The sequence below is a fragment of the Melozone crissalis genome, unplaced genomic scaffold (genome assembly GCF_028551555.1).
Source record: "Melozone crissalis strain CALT ecotype California unplaced genomic scaffold, PUWL_Pcris_2 ptg000111l_1, whole genome shotgun sequence".
NCBI classification, from domain to species: Eukaryota; Metazoa; Chordata; class Aves; order Passeriformes; family Passerellidae; genus Melozone; species Melozone crissalis.
In genome coordinates, this window is record NW_026535888.1 from 3,379,115 (window position 1) to 3,393,921 (window position 14,807).

The following is a 14,807-nucleotide window of genomic DNA, read 5'->3' on the forward strand; positions in this document are numbered from 1 at the left end:
CTGTGCCAGCACAGAAAACATCTCCCATCGTGTTCTAGAGGCTGCACGGAGGTCTGCCGAGTGTTTTGCAAGAAGAGAAAGAAAGTTGTCCAAAACAGCTTGCAATCGAATGTTCATGTGAATAGAAAAGGAAGGAGAGTGGTCAGGTACTGTTTTCTCTCAGTTGGCAAGCTGCGCACACAATCGCAGTGTTGTACAGCTTGTTTCATCACCTTTGCGAAGTTGCCGCTCTCTCCGGCTCCCGGAGACGAAGAAGCTGCTTCTTCGCGCAAAGACGATTCTGCCGCTCACAGTGCTCTGCGGTGTGCGCCTTCTGCCGAAAGAGGCCCGGGAGCGGTGCTTAGCTCTGCAGAGCACCGTACCTTCGTCTTTAGCCTCTCTTCTCGTCTACATCTTAGCAAAAAGCTTTTCCACTCTGTCTGGCAAGGAAAAACTTTGCCAGCACAGAAAACATCTCCCATCGTGTGCTAGAGGCTGCACGGAGGTCTGCCGAGTGTTTTGCAAGAAGAGAAAGAAAGTTGTCCAAAACAGCTTGCAATCGAATGTTCATGTGAATAGAAAAGGCAGGAGAGTGGTCAGGTACTGTTTTCTCTCAGTTGGCAAGCTGCGCACACAATCGCAGTGTTGTACAGCTTGTTTCATCACCTTTGCGAAGCTGCCGCTCTCTCCGGCTCCCGGAGACGAAGAAGCTGCTTCTTCGCGCAAAGACGATTCTGACGCTCACAGTGCTCTGCGGTGTGCGTCTTCTGCCGAAATAGGTCCGGGAGCGGTGCTTAGCTCTACAGAGCACCGTACCTTCGTCTTTAGCCTCTCTACTCGTCTACATCTTAGCAAAAAGCTTTTCCACTCTGTCTGGCAAGGAGAAACTGTGCCAGCACAGAAAACATCTCCCATCGTGTTCTAGAGGCTGCACGGAGGTCTGCCGAGTGTTTTGCAAGAAGAGAAAGAAAGTTGTCCAAAACAGCTTGCAATCGAATGTTCATGTGAATAGAAAAGGCAGGAGAGTGGTCAGGTACTGTTTTCTCTCAGTTGGCAAGCTGCGCACACAATCGCAGTGTTGTACAGCTTGTTTCAACACCTTTGCGAAGCTGCCGCTCTCTCCGGCTCCCGGAGACGAAGAAGCTGCTTCTTCGCGCAAAGACGATTCTGCTGCTCACAGTGCTCTGCGGTGTGTGTCTTCTGCCGAAAGAGACCAGGGAGCGGTGCTTAGCTCTACAGAGCACCGTACCTTCGTCTTTAGCCTCTCTTCTCGTCTACATCTTAGCAAAAACCTTTTCCACTCTGTCTGGCAAGGAGAAACTGTGCCAGCACAGAAAACATCTCCCATCGTTTTCTAGAGGCTGCACGGAGGTCTGCCGAGTGTTTTGCAAGAAGAGAAAGAAAGTTGTCCAAAACAGCTAGCAATCGAATGTTCATGTGAATAGAAAAGGCAGGAGAGTGGTCAGGTACTGTTTTCTCTCAGTTGGCAAGCTGCGCACACAATCGCAGTGTTGTACAGCTTGTTTCATCACCTTTGCGAAGTTGCCGCTCTCTCCGGCTCCCGGAAACGAAGAAGCTGCTTCTTCGCGCAAAGACGATTCTGCCGCTCACAGTGCTCTGCGGTGTGCGCCTTCTGCCGAAAGAGGTCCGGGAGCGGTGCTTAGCTCTGCAGAGCACCGTACCTTCGTCTTTAGCCTCTCTTCTCGTCTACATCTTAGCAAAAAGCTTTTCCACTGTGTCTGGCAAGGAGAAACTTTGCCAGCACAGAAAACATCTCCCATCGTGTTCTAGAGGCTGCACGGAGGTCTGCCGAGTGTTTTGCAAGAAGAGAAAGAAAGTTGTCCAAAACAGCTTGCAATCGAATGTTCATGTGATTAGAAAAGGCAGGAGAGTGGTCGGGTACTGTTTTCTCTCAGTTGGCAAGCTGCGCACACAATCGCAGTGTTGTACAGCTTGTTTCATCACCTTTGCGAAGTTGCCGCTCTCTCCGGCTCCGGGAGACGAAGAAGCTGCTTCTTCGCGCAAAGACGATTCTGCCGCTCACAGTGCTCTGCGGTGTGCGCCTTCTGCCGAAAGAGGTCCGGGAGCGGTGCTTAGCTCTGCAGAGCACCGTACCTTTGTCTTTAGCCTCTCTTCTCGTCTACATCTTAGCAAAAAGCTTTTCCACTCTGTCTGGCAAGGAGAAACTGTGCCAGCACAGAAAACATCTCCCATCGTGTTCTAGAGGCTGCACGGAGGTCTGCCGAGTGTTTTGCAAGAAGAGAAAGAAAGTTGTCCAAAACAGCTTGCAATCGAATGTTCATGTGAATAGAAAAGGCAGGAGAGTGGTCAGGTACTGTTTTCTCTCACTTGGCAAGCTGCGCACACAATCGCAGTGTTGTACAGCTTGTTTCATCACCTTTGCGAAGCTGCCGCTCTCTCCGGCTCCCGGAGACGAAGAAGCTGCTTCTTCGCGCAAAGACGATTCTGCTGCTCACAGTGCTCTGCGGTGTGCGTCTTCTGCCGAAAGAGACCAGGGAGCGGTGCTTAGCTCTGCAGAGCACCGTACCTTCGTCTTTAGCCTCTCTTCTCGTCTACATCTTAGCAAAAAGCTTTTCCACTCTGTCTGGCAAGGACAAACTTTGCCAGCACAGAAAACATCTCCCATCGTGTTCTAGAGGCTGCACGGATGTCTGCCGAGTGTTTTGCAAGAAGAGAAAGAAAGTTGTCCAAAACAGCTTGCAATCGAATGTTCATGTGATTAGAAAAGTCAGGAGAGTTGTCGGGTACTGTTTTCTCTCAGTTGGCAAGCTGCGCACACAATCGCAGTGTTGTACAGCTTGTTTCATCACCTTTGCGAAGTTGCCGCTCTCTCCGGCTCCGGGAGACGAAGAAGCTGCTTCTTCGCGCAAAGACGATTCTGCTGCTCACAGTGCTCTGCGGTGTGCGCCTTCTGCCGAAAGACGCCCGGGAGCGGTGCTTAGCTCTGCAGAGCACCGTACCTTCGTCTTTAGCCTCTCTTCTCGTCTACATCTTAGCAAAAAGCTTTTCCACTCTGTCTGGCAAGGAGAAACTTTGCCAGCACAGAAAACATCTCCCATCGTGTTCTAGAGGCTGCACGGAGGTCTGCCGAGTGTTTTGCAAGAAGAGAAAGAAAGTTGTCCAAAACAGCTTGCAATCGAATGTTCATGTGAATAGAAAAGGCAGGAGAGTGGTCAGGTACTGTTTTCTCTCAGTTGGCAAGCTGCGCACACACTCGCAGTGTTGTACAGCTTGTTTCATCACCTTTGCGAAGTTGCCGCTCTCTCCGGCTCCGGGAGAAGAAGAAGCTGCTTCTTCGCGCAAAGACGATTCTGCCGCTCACAGTGCTCTGCGGTGTGCGCCTTCTGCCGAAAGAGGTCCGGGAGCGGTGCTTAGCTCTGCAGAGCACCGTACCTTCGTCTTTAGCCTCTCTTCTCGTCTACATCTTAGCAAAAAGCTTTTCCACTCTGTCTGGCAAGGAGAAACTGTGCCAGCACAGAAAACATCCCCCATCGTGTTCTAGAAGCTGCACGGAGGTCTGTCGAGTGTTTTGCCAGAAAACAAAGAAAGTTGTCCAAAACAGCTTGCAATCGAATGTTCATGTGAATAGAAAAGGCAGGAGAGTGGTCAGGTACTGTTTTCTCTCAGTTGGCAAGCTGCGCACACAATCGCAGTGTTGTACAGCTTGTTTCATCACCTTTGCGAAGCTGCCGCTCTCTCCGGCTCCCGGAGACGAAGAAGCTGCTTCTTCGCGCAAAGACGATTCTGCCGCTCATAGTGCTCTGCATTGTGTGTCTTCTGCCGAAAGAGGTCCGGGAGCGGTGCTTAGCTCTGCAGAGCACCGTACCTTCGTCTTTAGCCTCTCTTCTCGTCTACATCTTAGCAAAAAGCTTTTCCACTCTGTCTGGCAAGGAGAAACTGTGCCAGCACAGAAAACATCTCCCATCGTGTTCTAGAGGCTGCACGGAGGTCTGCCGAGTGTTTTGCAAGAAGAGAAAGAAAGTTGTCCAAAACAGCTTGCAATCGAATGTTCATGTGAATAGAAAAGGCAGGAGAGTGGTCAGGTACTGTTTTCTCTCAGTTGGCAAGCTGCGCACACAATCGCAGTGTTGTACAGCTTGTTTCATCACCTTTGCCAAGCTGCCGCTCTCTCCGGCTCCCGGAGACGAAGAAGCTGCTTCTTCGCGCAAAGACGATTCTGCCGCTCACAGTGCTCTGCTTTGTGCGCCTTCTGCCAAAGAGGCCCGGGAGCGGTGCTTAGCTCTGCAGAGCACCGTACCTTCGTCTTTAGCCTCTCTTCTCGTCTACATCTTAGCAAAAAGCTTTTCCACTCTGTCTGGCAGGGAGAAACTGTGCCAGCACAGAAAACATCTCCCATCGTGTTCTAGAGGCTGCACGGAGGTCTGCCGAGTGTTTTGCAAGAAGAGAAAGAAAGTTGTCCAAAACAGCTTGCAATCGAATGTTCATGTGAATAGAAAAGGCAGGAGAGTGGTCAGGTACTGTTTTCTCTCAGTTGGCAAGCTGCGCACACAATCGCAGTGTTGTACAGCTTGTTTCATCACCTTTGCGAAGCTGCCGCTCTCTCCGCCTCCCGGAGACGAAGAAGCTGCTTCTTCGCGCAAAGACGATTCTGACGCTCACAGTGCTCTGCTTTGTGCGCCTTCTGCCAAAGAGGCCAGGGAGCGGTGCTTAGCTCTGCAGAGCACCGTACCTTCGTCTTTAGCCTCTCTTCTCGTCTACATCTTAGCAAAAAGCTTTTCCACTCTGTCTGGCAAGGACAAACTTTGCCAGCACAGAAAACATCTCCCTTCGTGTTCTAGAGGCTGCACGGAGGTCTGCCGAGTGTTTTGCAAGAAGAGAAAGAAAGTTGTCCAAAACAGCTTGCAATCGAATGTTCATGTGATTAGAAAAGGCAGGAGAGTGGTCGGGTACTGTTTTCTCTCAGTTGGCAAGCTGCGCACACAATCGCAGTGTTGTACAGCTTGTTTCATCACCTTTGCGAAGTTGCCGCTCTCTCCGGCTCCGGGAGACGAAGAAGCTGCTTCTTCGCGCAAAGACGATTCTGCCGCTCACAGTGCTCTGCGGTGTGCGCCTTCTGCCGAAAGAGATCCGGGAGCGGTGCTTAGCTCTGCAGAGCACCGTACCTTCGTCTTTAGCCTCTCTTCTCGTCTACATCTTAGCAAAAAGCTTTTCCACTCTGTCTGGCAAGGAGAAACTTTGCCAGCACAGAAAACATCTCCCATCGTGTTCTAGAGGCTGCACGGAGGTCTGCCGAGTGTTTTGCAAGAAGAGAAAGAAAGTTGTCCAAAACAGCTAGCAATCGAATGTTCATGTGAATAGAAAAGGCAGGAGAGTGGTCAGGTACTGTTTTCTCTCAGTTGGCAAGCTGCGCACACAATCGCAGTCTTGTACAGCTTGTTTCATCACCTTTGCGAAGTTGCCGCTCTCTCCGGCTCCCGGAGACGAAGAAGCTGCTTCTTCGCGCAAAGACGATTCTGCCGCTCACAGTGCTCTGCTTTGTCCGCCTTCTGCCAAAGAGGCCAGGGAGCGGTGCTTAGCTCTGCAGAGCACCGTACCTTCGTCTTTAGCCTCTCTTGTCGTCTACATCTTAGCAAAAAGCTTTTCCACTCTGTCTGGCAAGGAGAAACTGTGCCAGCACAGAAAACATCTCCCATCGTGTTCTAGAGGCTGCACGGAGGTCTGCCGAGTGTTTTGCAAGAAGAGAAAGAAAGTTGTCCAAAACAGCTTGCAATCGAATGTTCATGTGAATAGAAAAGGCAGGAGAGTGGTCAGGTACTGTTTTCTCTCAGTTGGCAAGCTGCGCACACAATCGCAGTGTTGTACAGCTTGTTTCATCACCTTTGCGAAGTTGCCGCTCTCTCCGGCTCCCGGAGACGAAGAAGCTGCTTCTTCGCGCAAAGACCATTCTGCCGCTCACAGTGCTCTGCGGTGTGCGCCTTCTGCCGAAAGAGATCCGGGAGCGGTGCTTAGCTCTGCAGAGCACCGTACCTTCGTCTTTAGCCTCTCTTCTCGTCTACATCTTAGCAAAAACCTTTTCCACTCTGTCTGGCAAGGAGAAACTGTGCCAGCACAGAAAACATCTCCCATCGTGTTCTAGAGGCTGCACGGAGGTCTGCCGAGTGTTTTGCAAGAAGAGAAAGAAAGTTGTCCAAAACAGCTTGCAATCGAATGTTCATGTGAATAGAAAAGGCAGGAGAGTGGTCAGGTACTGTTTTCTCTCAGTTGGCAAGCTGCGCACACAATCGCAGTGTTGTACAGCTTGTTTCATCACCTTTGCGAAGCTGCCGCTCTCTCCGGCTCCCGGAGACGAAGAAGCTGCTTCTTCGCGCAAAGACGATTCTGCCGCTCACAGTGCTCTGCGGTGTGCGCCTTCTGCCGAAAGAGGTCCGGGAGCGGTGCTTAGCTCTGCAGAGCACCGTACCTTCGTCTTTAGCCTCTCTTCTCGTCTACATCTTAGCAAAAAGCTTTTCCACTCTGTCTGGCAAGGACAAACTTTGCCAGCACAGAAAACATCTCCCATCGTGTTCTAGAGGCTGCACGGAGGTCTGCCGAGTGTTTTGCAAGAAGAGAAAGAAAGTTGTCCAAAACAGCTTGCAATCGAATGTTCATGTGAATAGAAAAGGCAGGAGAGTGGTCAGGTACTGTTTTCTCTCACTTGGCAAGCTGCGCACACAATCGCAGTGTTGTACAGCTTGTTTAATCACCTTTGCGAAGTTGCCGCTCTCTCCGGCTCCCGGAGACGAAGAAGCTGCTTCTTCGCGCAAAGACGATTCTGCCGCTCACAGTGCTCTGCGGTGTGCGCCTTCTGCCGAAAGAGGTCCGGGAGCGGTGCTTAGCTCTGCAGAGCACCGTACCTTCGTCTTTAGCCTCTCTTCTCGTCTACATCTTAGCAAAAAGCTTTTCCACTCTGTCTGGAAAGGACAAACTTTGCCAGCACAGAAAACATCTCCCATCGTGTTATAGAGGCTGCACGGAGGTCTGCCGAGTGTTTTGCAAGAAGAGAAAGAAAGTTGTCCAAAACAGCTTGCAATCGAATGTTCATGTGAATAGAAAAGGCAGGAGAGTGGTCAGGTACTGTTTTCTCTCACTTGGCAAGCTGCGCACACAATCGCAGTGTTGTACAGCTTGTTTAATCACCTTTGCGAAGTTGCCGCTCTCTCCGGCTCCCGGAGACGAAGAAGCTGCTTCTTCGCGCAAAGACGATTCTGCCGCTCACAGTGCTCTGCGGTGTGCGCCTTCTGCCGAAAGAGGTCCGGGAGCGGTGCTTAGCTCTGCAGAGCACCGTACCTTCGTCTTTAGCCTCTCTTCTCGTCTACATCTTAGCAAAAAGCTTTTCCACTCTGTCTGGCAAGGAGAAACTTTGCCAGCACAGAAAACATCTCCCATCGTGTTCTAGAGGCTGCACGGAGGTCTGCCGAGTGTTTTGCAAGAAGAGAAAGAAAGTTGTCCAAAACAGCTTGCAATCGAATGTTCATGTGAATAGAAAAGGCAGGAGAGTGGTCAGGTACTGTTTTCTCTCAGTTGGCAAGCTGCGCACACAATCGCAGTGTTGTACAGCTTGTTTCATCACCTTTGCGAAGTTGCCGCTCTCTCCGGCTCCGGGAGACGAAGAAGCTGCTTCTTCGCGCAAAGACGATTCTGCCGCTCACAGTGCTCTGCGGTGTGCGCCTTCTGCCGAAAGAGGTCCGGGAGCGGTGCTTAGCTCTGCAGAGCACCGTACCTTCGTCTTTAGCCTCTCTTCTCGTCTACATCTTAGCAAAAAGCTTTTCCACTCTGTCTGGCAAGGAGAAACTGTGCCAGCACAGAAAACATCTCCCATCGTGTTCTAGAGGCTGCACGGAGGTCTGCCGAGTGTTTTGCAAGAAGAGAAAGAAAGTTGTCCAAAACAGCTTGCAATCGAATGTTCATGTGAATAGAAAAGGCAGGAGAGTGGTCAGGTACTGTTTTCTCTCAGTTGGCAAGCTGCGCACACAATCGCAGTGTTGTACAGCTAGTTTCATCACCTTTGCGAAGCTGCCGCTCTCTCCGGCTCCCGGAGACGAAGAAGCGGCTTCTTCGCGCAAAGACGATTCTGCCGCTCATAGTGCTCTGCACTGTGTGTCTTCTGCCGAAAGACAGCAGGGAGCGGTGCATAGCTCTGCAGAGCACCTTACCTTCGTCTTTAGCCTCTCTTCTCGTCTACATCTTAGCAAAAAGCTTTTCCACTCTGTCTGGCAAGGAGAAACTGTGCCAGCACAGAAAACATCTCCCATCGTGTTCTAGAGGCTGCACGGAGGTCTGCCGAGTGTTTTGCAAGAAGAGAAAGAAAGTTGTCCAAAACAGCTTGCAATCGAATGTTCATGTGAATAGAAAAGGCAGGAGAGTGGTCAGGTACTGTTTTCTCTCAGTTGGCAAGCTGCGCACACAATCGCAGTGTTGTACAGCTTGTTTCATCACCTTTCCCAAGTTGCCGCTCTCTCCGGCTCCCGGAGACGAAGAAGCTGCTTCTTCGCGCAAAGACGATTCTGCCGCTCACAGTGCTCTGCGGTGTGCGCCTTCTGCCGAAAGAGGTCCGGGAGCGGTGCTTAGCTCTGCAGAGCACCGTACCTTCGTCTTTAGCCTCTCTTCTCGTCTACATCTTAGCAAAAAGCTTTTCCACTCTGTCTGGAAAGGAGAAACTGTGCCAGCACAGAAAACATCTCCCATCGTGTTCTAGAGGCTGCATGGAGGTCTGCCGAGTGTTTTGCAAGAAGAGAAAGAAAGTTGTCCAAAACAGCTTGCAATCGAATGTTCATGTGAATAGAAAAGGCAGGAGAGTGGTCAGGTACTGTTTTCTCTCAGTTGGCAAGCTGCGCACACAATCGCAGTGTTGTACAGCTTGTTTCATCACCTTTGCGAAGTTGCCGCTCTCTCCGGCTCCGGGAGAAGAAGAAGCTGCTTCTTCGCGCAAAGACGATTCTGCCGCTCACAGTGCTCTGCGGTGTGCGCCTTCTGCCGAAAGAGGTCCGGGAGCGGTGCTTAGCTCTGCAGAGCACCGTACCTTTGTCTTTAGCCTCTCTTCTCGTCTACATCTTAGCAAAAAGCTTTTCCACTCTGTCTGGCAAGGAGAAACTGGGCCAGCACAGAAAACATCTCCCATCGTGTTCTAGAGGCTGCACGGAGGTCTGCCGAGTGTTTTGCAAGAAGAGAAAGAAAGTTGTCCAAAACAGCTTGCAATCGAATGTTCATGTGAATAGAAAAGGCAGGAGAGTGGTCAGGTTCTGTTTTCTCTCAGTTGGCAAGCTGCGCACACAATCGCAGTGTTGTACAGCTTGTTTCATCACCTTTGCGAAGTTGCTGCTCTCTCCGACTCCGGGAGACGAAGAAGCTGCTTCTTCGCGCAAAGACGATTCTGCCGCTCACAGTGCTCTGCGGTGTGCGCCTTCTGCCGAAAGAGGCCAGGGAGCGGTGCTTAGCTCTGCAGAGCACCGTACCTTCGTCTTTAGCCTCTCTTCTCGTCTACATCTTAGCAAAAAGCTTTTCCACTCTGTCTGGCAAGGAGAAACTGTGCCAGCACAGAAAACATCCCCCATCGTGTTCTAGAAACTGCACGGAGGTCTGTCGAGTGTTTTGCCAGAAAACAAAGAAAGTTGTCCAAAACAGCTTGCAATCGAATGTTCATGTGAATAGAAAAGGCAGGAGAGTGGTCAGGTACTGTTTTCTCTCAGTTGGCAAGCTGCGCACACAATCGCAGTGTTGTACAGCTTGTTTCATCACCTTTGCGAAGCTGCCGCTCTCTCCGGCTCCGGGAGACGAAGAAGCTGCTTCTTCGCGCAAAGACGATTCTGCCGCTCACAGTGCTCTGCGGTGTGCGCCTTCTGCCGAAAGAGGTCCGGGAGCGGTGCTTAGCTCTGCAGAGCACCGTACCTTCGTCTTTAGCCTCTCTTCTCGTCTACATCTTAGCAAAAAGCTTTTCCACTCTGTCTGGCAAGGAGAAACTGTGCCAGCACAGAAAACATCTCCCATCGTGTTCTAGAGGCTGCACGGAGGTCTGCCGAGTGTTTTGCAAGAAGAGAAAGAAAGTTGTCCAAAACAGCTTGCAATCGAATGTTCATGTGAATAGAAAAGGCAGGAGAGTGGTCAGGTACTGTTTTCTCTCTGTTGGCAAGCTGCGCACACAATCGCAGTGTTGTACAGCTAGTTTCATCACCTTTGCGAAGCTGCCGCTCTCTCCGGCTCCCGGAGACGAAGAAGCGGCTTCTTCGCGCAAAGACGATTCTGCCGCTCATAGTGCTCTGCACTGTGTGTCTTCTGCCGAAAGACACCAGGGAGCGGTGCATAGCTCTGCAGAGCACCTTACCTTCGTCTTTAGCCTCTCTTCTCGTCTACATCTTAGCAAAAAGCTTTTCCACTCTGTCTGGCAAGGAGAAACTGTGCCAGCACAGAAAACATCTCCCATCGTGTTCTAGAGGCTGCACGGAGGTCTGCCGAGTGTTTTGCAAGAAGAGAAAGAAAGTTGTCCAAAACAGCTTGCAATCGAATGTTCATGTGAATAGAAAAGGCAGGAGAGTGGTCAGGTACTGTTTTCTCTCAGTTGGCAAGCTGCGCACACAATCGCAGTGTTGTACAGCTTGTTTCATCACCTTTCCCAAGTTGCCGCTCTCTCCGGCTCCCGGAGACGAAGAAGCTGCTTCTTCGCGCAAAGACGATTCTGCCGCTCACAGTGCTCTGCGGTGTGCGCCTTCTGCCGAAAGAGGTCCGGGAGCGGTGCTTAGCTCTGCAGAGCACCGTACCTTCGTCTTTAGCCTCTCTTCTCGTCTACATCTTAGCAAAAAGCTTTTCCACTCTGTCTGGCAAGGAAAAACTTTGCCAGCACAGAAAACATCTCCCATCGTGTGCTAGAGGCTGCACGGAGGTCTGCCGAGTGTTTTGCAAGAAGAGAAAGAAAGTTGTCCAAAACAGCTTGCAATCGAATGTTCATGTGAATAGAAAAGGCAGGAGAGTGGTTAGGTACTGTTTTCTCTCAGTTGGCAAGCTGCGCACACAATCGAAGTGTTGTACAGCTTGTTTCAACACCTTTGCCAAGCTGCCGCTCTCTCCGGCTCCCGGAGACGAAGAAGCTGCTTCTTCGCGCAAAGACGATTCTGCCGCTCACAGTGCTCTGCGGTGTGCGCCTTCTGCCGAAAGAGGTCCGGGAGCGGTGCTTAGCTCTACAGAGCACCGTACCTTTGTCTTTAGCCTCTCTTCTCGTCTACATCTTAGCAAAAAGCTTTTCCACTCTGTCTGGCAAGGAGAAACTGTGCCAGCACAGAAAACATCTCCCATCGTGTTCTAGAGGCTGCACGGAGGTCTGCCGAGTGTTTTGCAAGAAGAGAAAGAAAGTTGTCCAAAACAGCTTGCAATCGAATGTTCATGTGAATAGAAAAGGCAGGAGAGTGGTCAGGTACTGTTTTCTCTCAGTTGGCAAGCTGCGCACACAATCGCAGTGTTGTACAGCTTGTTTCATCACCTTTGCGAAGTTGCTGCTCTCTCCGACTCCGGGAGACGAAGAAGCTGCTTCTTCGCGCAAAGACGATTCTGCCGCTCACAGTGCTCTGCGGTGTGCGCCTTCTGCCGAAAGAGGCCAGGGAGCGGTGCTTAGCTCTGCAGAGCACCGTACCTTCGTCTTTAGCCTCTCTTCTCGTCTACATCTTAGCAAAAAGCTTTTCCACTCTGTCTGGCAAGGAGAAACTGTGCCAGCACAGAAAACATCCCCCATCGTGTTCTAGAAGCTGCACGGAGGTCTGTCGAGTGTTTTGCCAGAAAACAAAGAAAGTTGTCCAAAACAGCTTGCAATCGAATGTTCATGTGAATAGAAAAGGCAGGAGAGTGGTCAGGTACTGTTTTCTCTCAGTTGGCAAGCTGCGCACACAATCGCAGTGTTGTACAGCTTGTTTCATCACCTTTGCGAAGCTGCCGCTCTCTCCGGCTCCCGGAGACGAAGAAGCTGCTTCTTCGCGCAAAGACGATTCTGCCGCTCATAGTGCTCTGCATTGTGTGTCTTCTGCCGAAAGAGGTCCGGGAGCGGTGCTTAGCTCTGCAGAGCACCGTACCTTCGTCTTTAGCCTCTCTTCTCGTCTACATCTTAGCAAAAAGCTTTTCCACTCTGTCTGGCAAGGAGAAACTGTGCCAGCACAGAAAACATCTCCCATCGTGTTCTAGAGGCTGCACGGAGGTCTGCCGAGTGTTTTGCAAGAAGAGAAAGAAAGTTGTCCAAAACAGCTTGCAATCGAATGTTCATGTGAATAGAAAAGGCAGGAGAGTGGTCAGGTACTGTTTTCTCTCAGTTGGCAAGCTGCGCACACAATCGCAGTGTTGTACAGCTTGTTTCATCACCTTTGCCAAGCTGCCGCTCTCTCCGGCTCCCGGAGACGAAGAAGCTGCTTCTTCGCGCAAAGACGATTCTGCCGCTCACAGTGCTCTGCGGTGTGCGCCTTCTGCCGAAAGAGGTCCGGGAGCGGTGCTTAGCTCTGCAGAGCACCGTACCTTCGTCTTTAGCCTCTCTTCTCGTCTACATCTTAGCAAAAAGCTTTTCCACTCTGTCTGGCAAGGAAAAACTTTGCCAGCACAGAAAACATCTCCCATCGTGTGCTAGAGGCTGCACGGAGGTCTGCCGAGTGTTTTGCAAGAAGAGAAAGAAAGTTGTCCAAAACAGCTTGCAATCGAAAGTTCATGTGAATAGAAAAGGCAGGAGAGTGGTCAGGTACTGTTTTCTCTCAGTTGGCAAGCTGCGCACACACTCGCAGTCTTGTACAGCTTGTTTCATCACCTTTGCGAAGCTGCCGCTCTTTCCGGCTCCTGGAGACGAAGAAACTGCTTCTTCGCGCAAAGACGATTCTGCCGCTCATAGTGCTCTGCACCGTGTGTCTTCTGCCGAAAGAGGTCCGGGAGCGGTGCTTAGCTCTGCAGAGCACCGTACCTTCGTCTTTAGCCTCTCTTCTCGTCTACATCTTAGCAAAAAGCTTTTCCACTCTGTCTGGCAAGGAGAAACTGTGCCAGCACAGAAAACATCTCCCATCGTGTTCTAGAAGCTGCACGGAGGTCTGCCGAGTGTTTTGCAAGAAGAGAAAGAAAGTTGTCCAAAACAGCTTGCAATCGAATGTTCATGTGAATAGAAAAGGCAGGAGAGTGGTCAGGTACTGTTTTCTCTCACTTGGCAAGCTGCGCACACAATCGCAGTGTTGTACAGCTTGTTTCATCACCTTTGCGAAGTTGCCGCTCTCTCCGGCTCCCGGAGACGAAGAAGCTGCTTCTTCGCGCAAAGACGATTCTGCCGCTCACAGTGCTCTGCGGTGTGCGCCTTCTGCCGAAAGAGGTCCGGGAGCGGTGCTTAGCTCTGCAGAGCACCGTACCTTCGTCTTTAGCCTCTCTTCTCGTCTACACCTTAGCAAAAAGCTTTTCCACTCTGTCTGGCAAGGACAAACTTTGCCAGCACAGAAAACATCTCCCTTCGTGTGCTAGAGGCTGCACGGAGGTCTGCCGAGTGTTTTGCAAGAAGAGAAAAAAGTTGTCCAAAACAGCTTGCAATCGAATGTTCATGTGATTAGAAAAGGCAGGAGAGTGGTCGGGTACTGTTTTCTCTCACTTGGCAAGCTGCGCACACAATCGCAGTCTTGTACAGCTTGTTTCATCACCTTTGCGAAGTTGCCGCTCTCTCCGGCTCCGGGAGACGAAGAAGCTGCTTCTTCGCGCAAAGACGATTCTGCCGCTCACAGTGCTCTGCGGTGTGCGCCTTCTGCCGAAAGAGATCCGGGAGCGGTGCTTAGCTCGGCAGAGCACCGTACCTTCGTCTTTAGCCTCTCTTCTCGTCTACATCTTAGCAAAAAGCTTTTCCACTCTGTCTGGCAAGGAGAAACTTTGCCAGCACAGAAAACATCTCCCATCGTGTTCTAGAGGCTGCACGGAGGTCTGCCGAGTGTTTTGCAAGAAGAGAAAGAAAGTTGTCCAAAACAGCTAGCAATCGAATGTTCATGTGAATAGAAAAGGCAGGAGAGTGGTCAGGTACTGTTTTCTCTCAGTTGGCAAGCTGCGCACACAATCGCAGTCTTGTACAGCTTGTTTCATCACCTTTGCGAAGTTGCCGCTCTCTCCGGCTCCCGGAGACGAAGAAGCTGCTTCTTCGCGCAAAGACGATTCTGCCGCTCACAGTGCTCTGCTTTGTCCGCCTTCTGCCAAAGAGGCCAGGGAGCGGTGCTTAGCTCTGCAGAGCACCGTACCTTCGTCTTTAGCCTCTCTTGTCGTCTACATCTTAGCAAAAAGCTTTTCCACTCTGTCTGGCAAGGAGAAACTGTGCCAGCACAGAAAACATCTCCCATCGTGTTCTAGAGGCTGCACGGAGGTCTGCCGAGTGTTTTGCAAGAAGAGAAAGAAAGTTGTCCAAAACAGCTTGCAATCGAATGTTCATGTGAATAGAAAAGGCAGGAGAGTGGTCAGGTACTGTTTTCTCTCAGTTGGCAAGCTGCGCACACAATCGCAGTGTTGTACAGCTTGTTTCATCACCTTTGCGAAGTTGCCGCTCTCTCCGGCTCCCGGAGACGAAGAAGCTGCTTCTTCGCGCAAAGACCATTCTGCCGCTCACAGTGCTCTGCGGTGTGCGCCTTCTGCCGAAAGAGATCCGGGAGCGGTGCTTAGCTCTGCAGAGCACCGTACCTTCGTCTTTAGCCTCTCTTCTCGTCTACATCTTAGCAAAAACCTTTTCCACTCTGTCTGGCAAGGAGAAACTGTGCCAGCACAGAAAACATCTCCCATCGTGTTCTAGAGGCTGCACGGAGGTCTGCCGAGTGTTTTGCAAGAAGAGAAAGAAAGTTGTC